We start from the raw sequence: 19,562 nt of genomic DNA on the forward strand, positions 1-19,562 counted from the left end.
TCTGTACCAGGCCTGGCCAACCCAGAGGCTTCAGTCTGCCTACCAATGGGCTGGCGTTACCCTGTGCAGCTGCAATGGGCTGTCGTGGCGACATAGAGCATCCAGACTGGCTGCTAAACTGCATCCCAGCAGCAGACCCTGCAGTTCCTGGTTCAACCCCTGGAAACTCTCTGCAGCTTTGCATCTCCTTCCTATGCCATATTTCCAAAAACACGCACTAAGGCTGCAATCCCGTGCACACCTACTTGGGAGTAAGTCCCACTGAGCTCTGCTGGGCTTATTTCTGAGTAAACATGCACAGTATTTCACTGTAAGGTGATCTGCAGAAAAGTATTCTGGGTGAAATGGAGTAGTGCCTTTTTATCAACTGTGAAAGATAAAGGAGATATATTTTCTTACTGTCAAATGTTTTAAGTAGTGAATAGCTAATTGAACTATGGGCTTTTAATTCTTGTATCTGTTTTCTACAATCAATATTGCAGGGAATTAAATAATGTTTTGCTTTGTAAACAGCCCCTCCAAAGCTGATGTAGAATTTTAGTGCAGAGGAGCCTGAGTGGTCTCACCTTTTTAAAAAATAATAATTAAGTTGATCCACATGATATAATCTTATCAAGAAAAGTAGACACAAGTTACAGAGTGAATTTTAAAAATCTATAAAATTATTCTTTTTTACACCATTAGTTCCTCAAATACTGTCATCTTCTGTGTTTGACAGTTCTTTTTAAGTGCCATGACCTCAGGTCACTTAAGCTTCATAGTACTGTAAATTGATAGTCTGGTGTGTGTGTGTGTGTGTGTGTGTGTGTGTGTGTGTGTGTGTTCAAAGGAGAGCTAGATTTTTATCTTGATATTAAATAGATTATGATTTAGGGCCAGCTAAAAGACTTACAGTGCAATCCTATACTAAAAAAAAAAGCCTCATTGAGTTCAATGGTGTTTTACTCCCAGGGAAAGTGAGAGTCTAAAAAACTGACATGGGCCTACAGTGTTTAATGGTTTCTCAAAAGTAATGTAAAAATTGGTGACTTTCACAATTGCCATTACTTCCCAATATTGTTTTACCCTTGGCAGGAACACTGCATTTTCTCATTACGAAGAACATTCTCCCTTTGTAATGGAATAGGCAGGTCAACCGCATTTCAGAACAAGTCATGAACAGAAGGAGCCAAAATCTAGAATGGCTTTCTGAGTCGTTGATTCAAGTCAGACATCACTTCCAAACCATAGTATGGAGCAGCTTTTCCAGTGTAATTTTCTTTCTTCTCAGTACTCTAGTTTTTGCATTTAGCGGCCTCTGGAAGTGAAGAAACTTGCTGCAACTATAGAACTGTCAATCCAAACACCATGGGCAACCTTATTTAAACCATGGTCTATAAATTCACTTCCATCCATGGTTTCTGATTCTGGTTTGCTGGTAAACTTAATCAAATATTGTACGAAGCAAAACCTCTTTATATCTGCATGGTTATGAATGCCTTCAACATCAAATATAGGACTCCTCTAAAACAAATTTCTCTTCAGTGTACCTTTGTGATTTTAAATGCCTAATTTTTCAGTTCATACATGCATGCCCATTTCTTGATGGTTTGTAGTTGGACATGTGTACTAACTCCATTTAAAAGTGCAGTTTTTGAGGGGAAGTCACATGGTGTTATGAAAGTTGTTTCTCTGGTCTTTGATATTCCAGTTCTCTACTGGTGAACATGTATGCCCTTAGCCTCATTTTTACTAAAGTGCCGGCAAAACTTTCCCTAGAGTCCAGCTTTGCATATATCTTTCACATAGATATTTGGTTTGACCTCAGTAGACTAAATCACAGATATGTACTAGCAAATGTCATGTACATTTCTGCAACTTTTCAGTTCTGTGTGCCTCTTGTTTTAAGGGACGCCCACCACGAAAAATTTATCTGTTATTTCTCCCTGTGAAAATTAGTTGCAAGATGATGTTGAATCTAGAAGGCATTTTTCAGGTCTAGAAGTGAAAAATTAGGATGTGTAAAAGCCAAGGCACAATAAAGCCAAAGCTAAGGGATCACAGATGTAATCCTATATCCCCTTACCTGGAAGTAAGTCTCATTGAACTCGGCATATGACTATGCTGTTAAAGACCTAGTGGCTTAATGGGAGAAATGTAATGCTTAACTCTCCCAGGGTTTTGGGGGGTGTTGGCAGCAAACTTATGCTGGAGTGAGTGGATTTCTGCTGAAGGCTGTAAGCTGATAATCAACACAGAGACTCTCATGAATAAGGGCAATAAAAGTGAATATGCCCATCAGTTGGCAATTTGCTTTGATTCAGAATCGTTGTCTATTTTGTGTAAAGAGGATATATTAAATGGTGTATTCTCTCTATGTTTTGCTATGTTGCACTATTAAGCCTGTTGAATTTGTGGCAGTGTGTGTGTGTGTGTGTGTGTGTGTGTGTGTGTGAGAGAGAGAGAGAGAGAGAGAGAGACAGACACAGTCTTTATTCAAATGAATTTTCTGAACTGTGAAGAGACAAATATACTGTAGTCTATGTGTGAACAAATCAGAATTTTATGTAGGAAAAGCTGAAAAATATTTATAATGTGCCTTAAAAACCATACTATAAAGAGCTGGTGCTTTTCAATGACTTTGCAGTGATTTCTAGGACGCCTCGACTTTCTTTGTGATATTATTAAGTGACTCTTTTACTTGGGAAATAAATGTCTTTATAAATGTTTAAATACTAGATTGCACAAGGACCATTGAACGATAAATTGTAGGACTTTGATGTACGGTATCCCAAAGTGTATATTTAAAAAGGTTGCACATTACCAAAAAAAGAAGATATATAATAAAGATAACTTATTGGATCTATTTCTTTATAATGTCAACAGGTTCCTATTGATAAGGAAATAAAAGAAGAATGTAGGAGCAGTCTTGCTGGGTCAGACCATCTAGGGCCCTCAGGCCCATTTTACAGTTTCCAGCAGTAGCCAGCCCAATACCTCTGGAAGCATACAAACAAGGCTGTTGTGCTCTCCTATCTTCTGGTGCTCGTGAGGTATATTGCCTCTGTATTTGAAGGATCCATGCAGTTCTCATGGCTGTTGACCTCAAGACCGCAACAGTAGCTGGGAATGGGGAGTCCTATGCATTTCTTCCAGATTGTTTCTCATCTTGGCAATATCCCTTAAGGAAAGGAAGAACCAAAGAACCTTAGGTAACAGGGCATCAGAGCTCTGCTCAGAAACACTTGGATGCAAAGCAGTTTGCAGGCTCCAGTCATCCACTAACTGGATAGCTCAGTTGGTTAGAGTGTGGTGCTGATAATGCCAAGATTGCAGGTTTGATCCCCATATGGGACAGCTTCATATCCCTGCATTGCAGGGGGTTGGACTAGATGATCATCGGGGTCCCTTCCAACTCTACAATTCTGTGATTCTATAATTCAGCTCAAAGTCGCTGTGGAAAGCTGCTCTCAGGACAGGATGTGGATGGCAGGGCAATCATCCATCCCCAGCAGGGTTCCTGGTTTAATCAAACTGCCTCCTCTGAAATACGTTTTGTCCCCTGAGAGGAAAGATACAGGTACTCAAGGCTTCATATCTAAAGAAGCTTAGGTATGGTTTGGTATGACGTCTGGCTTAATAAAGCTATGCATGTCAATGTCTGGAAAAGCAGAATAGTGGTTTGAATGGTTTTCAAACCATGGTTCAGAATTATGCCTGAATTAGCAAAGCATAATTACAGACATCCCTTCACCTCCATGGAGATGGGAGTGAATTTGGAGCTGAGATGATGGCTTGCTTGTTGCATATTTAGAACACAAACTAACTCTGGTTTGAGTTTCCAGACTGCTTACTGTAAGCCATCATTTAGTTTGATATCTGAGTGGAAGTAGCATAAATACAATAGTCCAATTACCATAGCACAGATGGATTGATAGTGTGCTTTCAAGGCTGATTGTGGACATGTGGCCCCCAGCAGATTACTACGGAGAAAGTAGTTTGTGGGATGCAGTTTAACACGCACACCCTAAATGTGCACAAAATCGCTTCACAGTCTTAATTTGAGCAAGCCATTCAAAAGGTCTTGTTTGCTTTTTCCATTCTGAAATCCTGCTTCCGGTTTCCCTATGTGTGAGTTCCCCTCCCGCATTGCATTATTCTGTTGGATTCTTTGTGAATGATGTCATCCGTAATTAGAAGCCAATGTAAAAATGAGAATGATGACCACTTTATTCCATTACAGTGACAGCAGGTTTAGGACCAGCGACCTTGTGACCCTGGTCCTGTCCAAAGGCAACACTTGGGAGCACAGCTAAGAGAGAGTCCCAGGCTTGCAGTCTTTTCAACAACAAGGGCAGTGGGATATAATGCTGCCTAGGAATGCAAGACGCAGCTGGGCTTTGGTGTGCACATTCTGTAGTGTTGCCTACCGCAACCAAGGAAACTTGACACAATAGCTAGCTGGGCAAAACAATGAGGTTAGAGGAGGAGGAGGGAGCGGGGAGAGAGGCGACTGGAAGGAAAACAAGGATGATGAGCAATCAGAAAGGGTGAAATTAGGGCAAGAACACGCCATGGTGTTCCTTGAGCATGTCTTGGGCTTCTTAAAAGATGCACACAAAGAGAGTCTTGGTACAACCCATTCCTGAAACTAAAGCCAACTGGGACATGGTTGTGTTTTGCAAATTACAGCAGCCTTGACAGAAAAGCTTCACTAATAAAGTTATGTTCAGCTTTTAAGCACACATTCTAAATACATTGCTCTGAGCTAGAAAAGAGCCATGGGACGACAAAGAGGTTTTAGTCATAGTTTCAGCAATGGCAAAAGACCAGCTTTTGGAAACATTCAGCTGCAGAGGTGGGGGGAGAACGTAGCACACAACCCACCTCCTCCTGTGCACACTGCCATTCCAAGCAAAGACACTGACAGGCTTGTGAAAGTCCCACGCTAGGTACTTCCCAGATCTGCCCCCCTTCTACCTGAAATACAAGGTGGCTGGGGGTTGTGCTGTGTTGGGAGCCAGAGTCAGGAGTAGGTCAGCAATAAAAACACCAATGTTAGTGAAGTTAACTCTTTATTTTATTCAAGAAACCAAAGCAATGCAGTCCTAGTGATCACAGCAACGTTTCCCAGTGGTTCTTGTCCCAGTGAGGGAATTACAAGGATGGAATGTTCCTGCCTTCCTATCACGCTCTAACGCTACTCAGCCCTCTTGTACCTCTTTGTTCTGCCCTCTTCATTCCTCTCTGTGTTCTGAGAGACTGGGGTTGGGGGTGGGCCTGGTTGCAGCAGGAGGGGCAGACTCTCTGACTTCTTCAGCAGCTTGTCTCAACTCTGCCTCTTGGCCCCCCTCCTCTCCAGCTTCCGCTTCAGCCTCCATGTCTGAACTGCTCTCTTCCATGGCCTCTTCCAGCTCACTAAACCCTGTTACCACTTCTGCTTCCAACACGTCCTCCTCCCACGCTGCCCCCTTTTTTCCTTCCAACCACAGTGAGTGGTCCCAACACCACTCCCTGAGCCTTATAATAATAATAATAATAATTTATTATTTATATCCCGCCCATCTGGCTGAGTTTCCCCAGCCACTCTGGGCGGCTCCCAATCAGTGTTAAAAACAGTACAGCGTTACATATTAAAAACTTCCCTGAACAGGGCTGCCTTAAGATGTCTTCTGAATATCAAGTGATTATTTATCTCTTTGACATCTAATGGGAGGGCGTTCCACAGGGCGGGCGCCACTACTGAGAAGGCCCTCTGTCTGGTTCCCTGTAGCCTCACTTCTCGCAATGAGGGAACCGCCAGAAGGCCCTCGGCGCTGGACCTCAGTGTCCGGGCTTTATGATGGGGGTGGAGACGCTCCTTCAGGTATACAGGACCGAGGCCGTTTAGGGCTTTAAAGGTCAGCACCAACACTTTGAATCGTGCTCGGAAACGTACTGGGAGCCAATGCAGGTCTCTCAGGACCGGTGTTATATGGTCCCGGCGGCCACTCCCAGTCACCAGTCTAGCTGCCGCGTTCTGGATTAATTGCAGTTTCCGGGTCACCTTCAAAGGTAGCCCCACGTAGAGCGCGTTGCAGTAGTCCAAGCGTGAGATAACTAGAGCATGCACCACTCTGGCGAGACAGTTTGCGGGCAGGTAGGGTCTTAGCCTGCGTACCAGGTGGAGCTGGTAGACAGCTGCCCTGGACACAGAGTTAACCTGCGCCTCCATGGACAGCTGTGAGTCCAAAATGACTCCCAGGCTACGCACCTGGTCCTTTAGGGGCACAGTTACCCCATTCAAGACCAGGGAATCCCCCACACCAACCCGCTCCCTGTCCCCCAAAAACAGTACTTCTGTCTTGTCAGGATTCAACCTCAGTCTGTTAGCCGCCATCCATCCTCCAACCGCCTCCAGGCACTCACACAGGACCTTCACCGCCTTCACTGGTTCTGATTTAAAGGAGAGGTAGAGCTGGGTGTCATCTGCGTACTGATGAACACCCAGTCCAAACCCCCTGATGATCTCTCCCAGCGGCTTCATATAGATATTAAAAAGCATGGGGGAGAGGACAGAACCCTGAGGCACCCCACAAGTGAGAGCCCAGGGGTCTGAACACTCATCCCCCACCACCACTTTCTGGACACGGCCCAGGAGGAAGGAGCGGAACCACTGTATAACAGTGCCCCCAGCTCCCAGCCCCTCTAGACGGTCCAGAAGGATGTTATGGTCGATGGTGTCAAAGGCCGCTGAGAGATCCAGCAGAACTAGGAAACAGCTCTCACCTTTGTCCCTAGCCCCCCGGAGATCATCAACCAGCGCGACCAAGGCAGTTTCAGTCCCATGGTGAGACCTGAATCCCGATTGGAAGGGATCCAAATGGTCCGCATCCTCCAGGTGTGCTTGGAGTTGTTCAGCAACCACCCGCTCAATCACCTTGCCCAAGAATGGCAGATTTGAGACTGGGCGATAGTTGGCCAAATTGGCCGGGTCTAAAGATGTTTTTTTAAGAAGCGGTTTAATGACCGCCTCTTTCAGCGGGTCTGGGAAGACTCCCTCACAGAGGGAAGCATTCACCACCCCGCAGAGCCCATCGCCCAGCCCTTCCCGGCTCGCTTTTATCAGCCAGGATGGGCAAGGATCAAGGAGACAGGTGGTCGGTTTCACTTTTCCAAGCAGCCTGTCCACATCCTCGGAGGTAACAGACTGGAATTGATCCCATGTAACAGGACCAGACAGAACTCTAGCACTCTCCCGCCCTGGCCCTGCTCCCACGGTGGAGTCTACCTCCTTCTGAATCTGAGCAATTTTATCTGCAAAAAACTTTGCAAAAGCATTGCAGGAGATCTTGGGGTCCCTACCAGGCCCCGGTGGTACAGGTGGTTCCGATAGATTGCGAACCACCTGAAAAAGTCTCCTGCTGCTGTTTTCTGCAGATGCTATGGAGGCGGCGAAGAAGGCCCTCTTCGCCGTCGCCATTGCCACTTGGTAGGCTCGACGTTGAGCTCTAGCCCGTGTCCGGTCTGATTCAGAATGAGTTTTCCGCCACCGGCGCTCTAGCCGTCTCAACGATTGTTTCATCACCCTCAGCTCCGGGGAAAACCACGGGGCTGTTCGGGCTCCATGCAATCGGAGAGGGCGCTTCGGAGCCAGACAGTCAATAGCCCTGGTTAACTCCGCATTCCAGCGTGCCACCAGGGAATCAGCTGAAAGGCCATCAACTTGGGATAAAGCATCCCCTACCACTCTCTGGAAGCCAATTGGATCCATTAAGTGGCGGGGGCGGACCATCCGAATTGGTCCCACCTCCCTGCAGAGGGGAAGGGTTGCGGAGAAGTCCAGTTGCACCAGGAAGTGATCTGACCATGGCACTTCTTTTGTTTCGCTTTTAGTTAGTGTCAGATCACCAACATCCATAGAGGTGAACACCAAGTCTAAGGCATGTCCATGGCGATGAGTTGGGCCAAACTTATTCAGGGACAGCCCCATGGAGGCCATGCTTTCCACGAAGTCCCGAGCGGCCCTTGGGGTTCCCAAGCTTGTGCCACCACTCCTCAGCATCCACAACATGCTGCCACTTCTTCTCTTCTCCTTAGTAAAGGGTAAAGGGAACCCTAACCATTAGGTCCAGTCGAGGACGACTCTGGGGTTGTGGCGTTCATCTTGCTTTATAGGCCGAGGGAGCCGGCGAACTTCTGGCGAACTAGAGCAGCGCACGGAAACGCCGTTTACCTTCCCGCTGGAGCGGTACCTATTTATCTACTTGCACTGGCGTGCTTTCAAACTGCTAGGTTGGCAGGAGCAGGGACCAAGCAACGGGAGTTCACGCCGTCGCGGGGATTTGAACCGCCGACCTTCTGATCGGAAAGTCCTAGGCTCTGTGGTTTAACCCACAGCGCCGTCACATCTAACTTGCATCTTATTCCCTGTCTCCCCCAGAATTCCCGGTTTCTTTTATCTTCGATGATACATTGGGCAATAGATATGAAACCATGAGAATGATTGCGGAATATGGATATATATTTTACAGCGTGCTATGGTTTAAGAAAAAATTATATGAAAATGTTTTATCGATGGTACCTAACACCGAGTAAATTGGCAAAAATGTATAAATCAAAATCAAATAAGTGTTGGAAATGTAAAGAGAAAGAAAGTTCTTTTTATCATATGTGGTAGTCTTGAAGTATAAGGTTAAAGCTTACTGGGAAATTATATATAATGAACCGAAGAAAGTTCTTTTTATCATATGTGGTAGTCTTGTAGTATAAGGTTAAAGCTTACTGGGAAATTATATATAATGAATCGAATAAACTATTTAAAATAATGTTTGTAAAAAACCCCAGAAGCCTTCCTGTTGGGAATTATAGGGACAGAACTACCCAAACTGTATAGAAATTTATTCATGTATGCAACTACAGCGACATGCATGTTACTTGCCCAAAAATGGAAAGAAGAAGAAGTCCCAGCAAAAGAAGAATGGATACAAAAACTTATGGAATATGCAGAAATGGCAAAACTTACTGGAAAAATAAGAAATCAGGATAACAAACATTTTATAAAAGAATGGAAATGGTTTATTGAATATTTACAAATAAACTGTAAACAGATAAGAACATAGGCAGGATTATTGTAATAACCTGCAGTTTTAGAAGAGTACATATTTAAAGTAGATGAATAAATGAGTAAATTAATATAATTTGGATATGCAGAAAATATTAAATATTAAACCATTTATTATATTAAAATATTAAAAATAATATCACATCAGATCCAATCAACACCGGAAAACTGTTGTTGTTGTTATATTAATGAATTTCTATTTTAGACATTTCAATAATTTTACAATCATTTTAACATTGACTTCCTTCCTCCTCTTTCTGCAGTTCCTTAAATTTAATTGCAGAAAGAGGGGGAAGGAAGTCAAGTTTTGAAATGTTAAAATGATTGTAAAATTATTGAAATGTATAAAATTGAAAATTATTAAAATAATAATAATAATAATAATAATAATAATAATAATAATAATATAAAATAAAACAGTTTTCCGTTGTTGATTGGATCTCATGTGTGTGAAACAATAACATCTGCATACAGTCCTGGGATATATTCTTTTCCATTGATTATGTCCTTTCCTGCCAGAATTTAGCACAGTCTAATTGCCAAGGGATCGAAGATTATGGCGAATAATAAAGGTGACAGTGGGCACCCTTGCTTTGTCCCACAGTCATTTTGATGTTTTTGTGAGTCTATATTATTTATCCTAATTGTGGCAAATGTCGTGCCATAAATGTTCTCTACTAATCCAATGAATTTTGAGCCAAATCCAAACTTTTTTTTATCACTTTAATTAAATACCTGGGTTTTACACAATCAAATGGTTTAAATATATCTAATGATAGACAGGCTAATGTTGACGTTTTCTGCTTGCTGTGGTATATTAAGTTCAGTAATTTTCTAACTGGGTCTGTAATTTTGCGTCCTGGAACAAAACCTTCTTGGTCCAGGTGGAGGTATTTCCCAATAATGCTTTCGTTCTGTTAACCATTATTGTTGTAAAGATTTTATAGTCAAGATTAAGTAGAGAAATTGGGCTATAAGATTCCACCAGAGAATGATATTTACATGTTAGTACAATTCTTGAGTTTCTGGCAGTGAGTCGCCAGCTAAGATGTCATTGTACAATTTAGTCATATGTGGAATTATTAGATCTTTAAATGTTTTATAGAATAGTGAAGAACGTCTGTCTGGGCCGGGAGACTTTCCCACCTTTAGGTTTTTTCTTACTTCTATTACTACTTCTTCTGTAACTGCTGTTTCAATATGTTTTACCTCTATGTCCTTTACAGTTGGTATTTTTATTGGACTAAGAATTCTTTTTATCATTTCTGAAGGAGGGGATTTTGAATGGTACAAACAGGAATTTTTTTTTAACTCTTCACATATGTTTTGTGGAGAAGATCTCATTTCCCATTTTAGTCTTAATGCGGTTATGATAGTTTTCTTTCTTTTCTTTCTTAATCTTGTGGCTAATAGCTCAGTCCCCTTCCCTCCAAATTCACAAAAAAATTGTTTTAGGTGCAACAACTGGATCATTGTGTTTTTTCTATTCCTATAGCCTCTCGTTGGTTTTGCTTCATCTGCCGTGAGAAGGGAGTGCAGTAGCAGGTGCTGCTCCGTTCCAACTTTTGCAATGTGAAAAGGTTTTGTTTATCCAAATGACTCATGTCAGGTGTCTGGAAGCAAACAGCAGCCTCTTACCAGGCACTTCTGTCCCAGAGAGCTGCTTTAACATCCACTCCCCAAAGACAGCTGTTATCCTGTTATAAACTGGACTAGACAAGCCCTAGATTTATCTTCAAAAGTCTGTGAATCCTGGTGATTTCCCTCAGCAGGAATGTTAATGCTTCCTGTTGTATTTCATGTGGCCTCAAGAAGCATGACTTCTGCTTGGCGTTTCAGGCTCAAGCCATTGTTTTGTGCTAAATTGAGTTGATTATCGAACCAGACAAAGTGGAAAGGTTTTTCTGGCTTCTTTCCATAAAAGGAATGGAAAAATGCATAGGAGGTATAAATAGATAGGGAGAGAGCCCACCTCCTTCAATCACTTCTCCCGCCTGAACCCAGGTGGGAACTGGAAGAATTGTTACTAAAGCAAAGCTCATTTACTGTACCTGAAAATGCTACCTTTTCAGCGGTGTTGGATTGCAAGGTGAAACCCAGTTGTCCTCCTCTGTAGCAGACAGGAAGCAAAAAAGATTAAGTGAGCTTCTTGACTTAAATTTGACACTGTAACTGAAGCACAGGTGAGTAACACAACTACCTAGCACACCTAAGGACTAGAAATTGATTAATTAGTATGCAAACAATTGCTTCATTGTGTCTACAAAGAGGACAGGCTTGCAAATGTTAGACCTTTGGCCCATGTTAGACCTTTGGCCCTGTATTAATCGGGCGTTTAATACAGGAGTGATTTGCAGGGTGGCTGATATAAGGCTTATATTGACTTTATTCTCATGCAGTGCAATTTTATACATGCCTACTTCGAAGGCCCATTGACTCCAATCACACTTACTCCCACGTAAATGAGCATAGGATTGCAGTATTTGTATGTGTGACATGGGTGAAAAGTTGAAACCTGTCTCCTATATAAGCATGGGTGAGAACACTATATATATTATATGATAAACTGGGAATTGCCCTCATTTTTCAGTTCAGAAACCTTTATGTTTGACCACCTTTTACACTAAGGAAGGAGAAAATGTGTGCCTAGAAAATTGTAATGAAGTGGACGGCTGAAGAATGACTTACCTGACTTACCTTACGGCTCTCCATCTGGTTCTGGGCTGTTTACCTTCAGAATGGGAACCTGGAATGGGCCACACAAAGTCTGGATCCTGAAATGGTCAAATGCATGATCCCACAGAGATGGAAAGCAACAACCCTGCCTCACATGACGAAGAGTTGCTTCATCTGATGGTAAAGTATGAAACTGTTTTTATCTGATTGGAAACCATTAGACAAGTTATTTAGAGCTTCTTGGTTTTTATTTAAAATTGCTTTTGTCTGGCCTGCAGCTCTGTATGCTGTTGGGTTTTATTGGTTACTACTGGGAGAGAGAAACAGAGCGTGGGGAGGGTGGATTGCGCATGGGGGGGTTAAGTTCCTGTTAATGTAATCAAATTTAAAGCTCCATAAAATGTAAATAATAATGATTACTAGTTGATGCTTTACAATCTTTCATCACCTGCTTCCTTATCTTGTTCTGTTGATAAAGACACACTTCAGAAGAACATCTGCTTTGCTTGTGCATTGGTGTTTTGCATTCTTCATTATTATTCCTATTTTAAGTCTACCAATAGATCAAAACAGAGCAAAAAAGTATTTAAACTCACTACAGATTCCATTGGTTTCAGTTGCACTTAGGAGGAAAGTACCCAATTTTATCAGTCCCTGGGCTTACAAAAGGCATGTGAGCTCGTGAACATCCCTACCAGGGATTTAATTTGAGTAACAAAAAAAACCACCCTATTCTTAAGAGATATAGTTTCTCATGGCAAAAGATAGAAGCTATTTTTGGCTGCCATAAATCATGAGTAGATTAGCACTGATCACTTGAGCCGATGTCCTTTAAATTAACAGTGATCTGGATATCCAAATGTTTTCCTTTTTTGGCACTAAAAGAGAAAAGAAGGAGTGCTCTATCCCAGCTGGAAAAAGAAGATGAGATAATCTTGGGACAGCATTATAACTTTTCCAGCTTCCTCAAGTTGCTTTTAAGCCATGAGAATGTATAGAAAAATGTTAATCAGTTCCAGAAACTTAGGGGCAGAATAAAAAACACTGTGATCCTAAGCATGGCTACTTTGAAGAAAGTCCGGCTGCTTTGTCTCTCTAGCTAAGTGAAATACCAGTCTGCTCAAGGATTTCTGGAACAGAAATTTCTAATGATGGCAGCTGATAGTGTGAGGCATTTACACAATCAGTAGATGGGCCCTCCTTACAATCAATAACGTAAATAGACTTTAATAATAATTTAATATTTAACAATATTTAACAATTTAAATAGACTGAAACTTTTAAAAGGTGGAGACACTATGTATTGCTATATCTCACTGGTTACTGCATGCATGTTCAGTGTGGCTGTGAATGCCTTTGGCCCCACCCACTTTGAGCTGGGTTCCATCTCTTTTGGAACACAGCTCTTGTCTGTGGCTCTCTTCTCATTTCTCACCCACACCTCTGAAAGGGGTTAATTATAGGGTCCAGAACAACATTATGGTTTAGATGCACACTCAGTGCTGCATTTGCTTGGCCACATTAAACAATGTGCAGAAACTGCTGACAACAACATACACTAGAGAGTACACAAGAGCAAAATCTGAACCGTCATTAACGCTGCTGGTTGCAGGATAATGGCACACCATTCATTTAAGCAGTTGTCTCACAATGTCCATACCTTGAGAGAATGCGTTGCAGCGATGTGGTTGTGGGCACGTTGTTTTAAATGGACCACAGCCAAGCCAGCTTCCTCCCTTGCTTCTCATGTTATTAATACATCAGGAAATGAGAGGTTGTGCTTCATATAGACTTTCTGGTGATCTCGTCTTAAACAGAGCCCTTAGTTCTGTCCTAATAGCGGAGATAAGAGATTTCAGCAAACATTTTCCAAAGTCTTAGCAATGTTTCCTGATGACCTGCCGGATGAGGATGTGAGTACAGTACTCATGGAACATTGTGACTGGAATGATCTTTAAAACAGAAAAAATGAACCATGACTTAAAATAGCTGTTCATGACAACTCAAGGGCAGAATATAGATTAGTGCTCCTTAGATGTTAGGTACACATTGGACAAGGTGTAGGATGGCTGCCTTCATCCTTAAGTGATAGGTGATTGCTCACAACCTCCCCCTCCCCAAATATAAGTTATCTGTAGGAGGGCATCCTTTCAGTTCTAAAGTAATAGGATTAATAGTTTCAATTACTGCACTTCTCAGCAGCTGTTTGAAATTTTCTTTTTATTCTTCTACAAATGGTTATGACATTTGCAGATATATTTTGGGTTAAATGGTCAATTTTGATTTAACTCTGTTTTTCTTTCTGGGAGTTTTCTAATAACTCTTTCCTTTTCCCTCCCACTGACGACGGAAATAGATTTGATGGTTGCAAAGGTTTTGGTTGGGAGGTTTAGCTGCGAGAGCCAAAGGCAGGGAGCAGCATAGTTAGTGCAGGCCTATGCAAAAATAGCTGCAAAAGCGAAGTGGCAGCTGAAGTGTAGGTAAGTTCCCACGAAGCGAGACACAGTGATAACAGCAAGAACCTTTATTGAACTAGCAGAACTGGACAACAGAGGCAAAGCAACTGCTTATATACGTTTCTGAAAGCCTGAGCCACTCCCACTCTCAACATGATTGGCTGTCTAAACTCCCAAGCTACGAATCATAACTCAGAGTTTAAGAGCCAATGGCAGTGGCCCGAATCCTGAAATGTCCTGTGATTGGATATCATGTATCGAATCAGAACATGGGCTCAGATTCCTTAATCCAAACTCAAGCTCAGGCAAATGCAGACCATTGAATATATAACAGCAGCTATCTTTTTACAAATACAGTACAGAACCCTAACTGTCAACATGCACCGACGAGGATCACAAAGAGCTCATAACCTACCTCCTCTCAGCAGCCAAAAACATCATAGCCAGACACTGGAGAGACCTGCCAGGAGTAAGCATGGAGCAATGGTACCAAATAGTATGGGAAACATCCTCATTAGAAAAATTAACCAATAAACTGAAACTGACACGGGGACAAATGGAAGAAGATGCCTTCACCCCGGTATGGCTCCCTTTTATCACATACACAGCCCAACAAGACAATGACAAGAATCCACAACAGCGTACGATTCAATATGGCTAACCTGATTCAAAAACACCCACCCACCCCACTCACACATGAAAACAAAGTTCACTACAGCCAATCACAAACAAGCAACCACACCCTAGGCCAACCCCTCACCACCAAAGGAACATAAGTGAATAGTAAAGAGAACCCGCACAAGCGATGCTGACACAAAACCCTACACATACATTAAGTAAAATAGAAACATTGCCACCCCTACTCACCATGGCCCCCCCACCTCTTTCTCCCTTTTCTTTCTAATGTAACACTAATGTCTCAACAAATGAAACTGATCTGTAGAAAATGTAACTTGAAAAAATAGACATTGCACATACTTTTGTAAACCAAGAAATCTTTAATAAAAATACGTTAAAAATACAGTACAGAAATAATTTAAGAAACTGGGAACAAGTAATGGTTCCATACATTTTCTACCTTTTTCCACTCCTTGCTTAGAAGTTTGCAGAAGTGTTTGTATGAGGAATTATACGAAAGGGGAGGAAAGTATAGACAACTTCACAGTATATGAAACTGATCTTTATTGAGTCTTCTCTCTTTGCAGAAAATAGAGGAAGGGTCATAGCTCAGTGGGAGGGCATCTGCTTTCCATGGCAGAAGGTCCCACATTCAGCCCCCGACATCTCCTGCTGCAGCCCTGCAGAGATGCTGCCAGTCAGTGTAGACCATACTGAGCTCAATGGGCCTGACTCAGGACAAAGCAGCTTCTCATGTTCTTAAGAGTCAGAACATGAAGCCACCGAGCCACGTCTTGTCTTCTCTGACATGCAGCTGGAGAAAGGCCTGAAAATACCCAACAGTATATTTAGTAAGAATAGCTCTAAGAATAGCAGAGAAAAAGATCTAGGACATTGCAGGATAGAAAGCCAGAAGTAGGTAGAACTTAACATTTTTTAAACAACAACAACTTTTTATTGGGTTTTATAAACAGGGATGATAGGAATAGTAAATAATGCAAATAAACAGACCTTTGATGTCCTTTGCACATCACAAAAATACCACAATAAATTTGCAGTAATATCTACAAAATATGGTTCATTATTAGTGGTCAATGGGCAAGTTGTTGGTTTATACAGTGGTCAAATGAAAATGAAAACAAGGGGAAACAGGATAGGGGAGAACTTAACATTAAGTTCCTGCTTCCGTGGAAGGTTTTAGTAAATTGTGGGGGGCAGCAGTATAGAGTTGAGGTTGGATAGATGCCCTAAAACTGTTGCTGGGTTGGTTCACTTGTTTAAAAAAGGAGAAAACGATTTTAAGAAGACATTTAGACTTTTGAGATGGAAGGATATTGCAACAATTTCCTACCATCCACTCCTATGTACCACTTAAGCATCTGCCAAGTACCAAGTGAACACCATATGTTGGCCTCTGCTACAGCCATTGTTCATCTTACCTGCATATTATGAGCCTCTTGATCTACTGCAGATCGGTTAAAATGACATTTCAAAATGAGAAGCCTTAGAAGTAGGTTAAAAAAAATCTCATAACTCAAAAATGTTTTGCCTAGTGTAAGAGCCAACATTCACAGAGCACTCTGCTTTGCCAGGACCCCACACACATTGCTAGATTTCATGCATGCTGTTCTGAGAAATTGGGGGACTGGGATTAATCCTCTCATAATATCTTTGTGGGTGTCTGACAAGCTGTTCCTCTCTTCCCCAAATGGAATGTTCTTTGTCTACTGCATTTATCAGATGGGTTATAAATCCTACAAGAACATGAAAGCAACCAAAACCGAGATAAATACTTTAGACCGGCAAGCCAGAAGATGGGGGAACCAGTAAATTCTTGATCTGATGCACATATTGCAGGTTAAGGGAGCTTATTTTCTCTCCCTGAAAACAGAAACGATAGGATCTCTTCTGGCCCTAGAACTTAGAACATTCTAAAAGGTGAAAATGAAAAAGGTGTTTATGCTGGAACAGGCCTGGCCATAGCAAGCCCCACTGCGCCACGGACTGGAGACTGTCCATAATGTCCATTTAACTGCTTTCCCAGTCCGTTCCACCCATCATATCAACCTCCACAGAAACCAATACAGAGCATAGGATATGTCTGTGATATAGCAGTAATTAATTTTTAAAGGTTTTCTGAAAAATAAATGTTTTATACACACAAAAATTGTCCAGTAGCACCTTAGAGACCAACTAAGTATGTTTTGGGTATAAGCTTTTGTGTGCATGCACACTTCTTCAGATACTTAGCTGGTCTCTAAGGTGCTACTGGACATTTTATTTATTTATTTTGACTGCATCAGACCAATATGGCTACCTACCTGAATCTAGAATGTTTTATACACGTTTGTGTAGGAAGGAAACAAATGGCCCTCTCTTGGAAAGGAGTTCTGGAGCACTGGGGTTGCCACAACTGTGAACACACTATACATCTGAAGCAGTTTCAAAACACGTTCTTTCCCTCCAAAAACTCTGGACATGGTAGTTTACCCCTTGCAGAGTTAAATTTCCCAGAAGCCATTAACGAACTGCAGTGCCCAGAATGCTTTGAGGAGAAAAAGATTGCTCTGAATATGGCAGAGGCTAATTTAGCCTTCCGTTTAGGATCTGATCTGGAGGAGACCTAAATCAAGGCCTCTAGTGCCTGGGTGGGTGTTATGTACTGAAGTTCTCACCCTGGGCCAGCAGGGGGATACTGTAGATAGTTATGCAAATAAGGGATCAAAAGTGACATTCAGTGATTGGATAGTTTTAGAAAATTGTTACAGTTACATTGTACTGCAGCTCTATATAAGCAGGCTGACTGAACCCTTCAGCTCAGTTCTGTCCTGGCCTGTGAATAAACAAGAGCTGTTTGAAGAATCACTGTGTCGTCTGATATGTTCACCCACAACATGTTTGGATGAAAATATATTGATGGGTGTTTCCCCAAAACACAAGTATCTTTTTTGGGATTGAACCACTAATGCCGAATTAATTTCAAAATTATTACTTACCTGCCTTTCCACTATGTCTAATTCTCCCCACTTGTCAGTTTTGTCAGTGCTGCAGGGTGCATACATTCCACAATAATAATATTCCTGAATGCAGGCAGGTAGATGACAACTTTTCATGGAGCTCAGGATAAAGATAATTCCTCCAAGCTTCTAGTGTGGTCCCTTGAGTAACTTTGAATAGCTTCTCTCCACATGAAATAGGTCACCTGCAATGTTGGGTGAAAGATTCCTGCATTGCAGGGAGTGGACTTGCAGTCCCTTCCAAGTCTATAATTCTATGAAATAAGGAACCAGGCTAAGGAACCAGTGGTGGCTTGAACTCTTTCAAAGAATTTGCTAACTTCATTACTGATGTCATAATCCTGAGCTATGAGCTGCAGGATGACATCATGATACAGAGTTAGCTGGGTCATAAATGCCTCCAAAGCATGTTATCTTACTGAAGTGATAACTAGATGTGACAGAAGCAGACCTGTGTGGGTGTGTTCAGGCTTGCCACAAAGCCTCCCCCACCCACCAACCTACACAAACATACAAGCCATTTCAGTTGAGGTATGAAAAGTCAAATTTCATTTCCTACATATTGCCATTGTGATTTCTGAACGATCGTATTCCTTCATATCAACCTGCCCTAGGTCTAAGATCTTGGGGGGAAGCCTCTCTCTGCCCCGCCACTGTCACAGGCACATTAGGTGGGGACGTGGGGAGGGCCTTCTTGGTGGTGGCTCCCAGTTAACTTTGGAACTTCCTCCCTAGAGAGGCTGGACTGGCTCCCTCCAATTGCCCATCCACCAGCAGGTGAAGACTTTTAGTCCTACAGGCTCTTGGGAACTGACTCTTTTAAGGAAAGGGTTTTTAATAGTGTGGTGCTGTTTTCTACTAGATTTTATATATCTGTTTTAATATTGTTTTAATTCTGTTTAATTCCTTTTAAACTATTATCTCTCTCTCACACACACACACACACAGAGAGAGAGAGAGAGAGAGAGAGAGAGAGAGAGAGAGAGAGAGCTTTCTGTGTTTTACACATTTGTTTTCATTTTCATGAGCTACCCTGAGCTCCAGTTCTGGGGAAAAGGAAGGATATAAATATAAATAGTTTTAATTACATTTATTTCTGTACATTTGTTTAGCTCCAGTTGCTCATAATCCCATGCTTCTTTCAAAATTTGGACAAATGTGTGCAATGAAGTTGCACTGCCTTTCTAAATGAATTCAGGAATTCTCTCAAGAGCTTTGTGGGTTTACTTCTGCCACCTCAGAGATCTGTTTTAAGCTCATTTATCTTTGCTACCTGTTAATAACAGACTTCTGCAAAGCTAAAAAGATTATTAATATTAGATTATCAACACCAAGCCTCATACAGGAAGCTCCAGAGTGGAATCAATCCCAGTAGAGCTTGCATTTGGTGTCACACGTAAAAACCCCACTTGTCAAGGATCCACCAGGAGTGCATTTTAAGGCTCCTGATTTCTCCTTTGCAACTGCGTGCTCACCTGCTCTGCACCTGACAATGCATATGACATCAGGTGTAGGGCAGGCATATTGGGGAGAAACCTCATGGGCCAAATTAGAGCCCAGCAGAGCATAATTTGGGCCGTGGGCCAGAGGTTGCCCACTGGTGTTTTATAATCATGAACTAAAAAACAGCTGCATATATAAGATAACCCATGTGCTGAATCTTCAGCAGGTCCTAGCAGAAAGGCTGTGTGGGTTTGCAAGGCCTATGTACAT

At 42.1% G+C, this 19,562-nt stretch overlaps 1 long non-coding RNA gene across 1 annotated transcript in view; it reads right to left on the bottom strand.

Moving 5' to 3' along the window:
• LOC144325173 (uncharacterized) overlaps nucleotides 1-19,562 on the bottom strand; it is a 104,479-nt gene that overhangs the window by 58,505 nt on the left and 26,412 nt on the right. The gene's annotated exons all lie outside the window — the stretch shown is intronic.

This window comes from Podarcis muralis, chromosome 13, assembly GCF_964188315.1.
Source record: "Podarcis muralis chromosome 13, rPodMur119.hap1.1, whole genome shotgun sequence".
Taxonomy (NCBI): Eukaryota; Metazoa; Chordata; class Lepidosauria; order Squamata; family Lacertidae; genus Podarcis; species Podarcis muralis.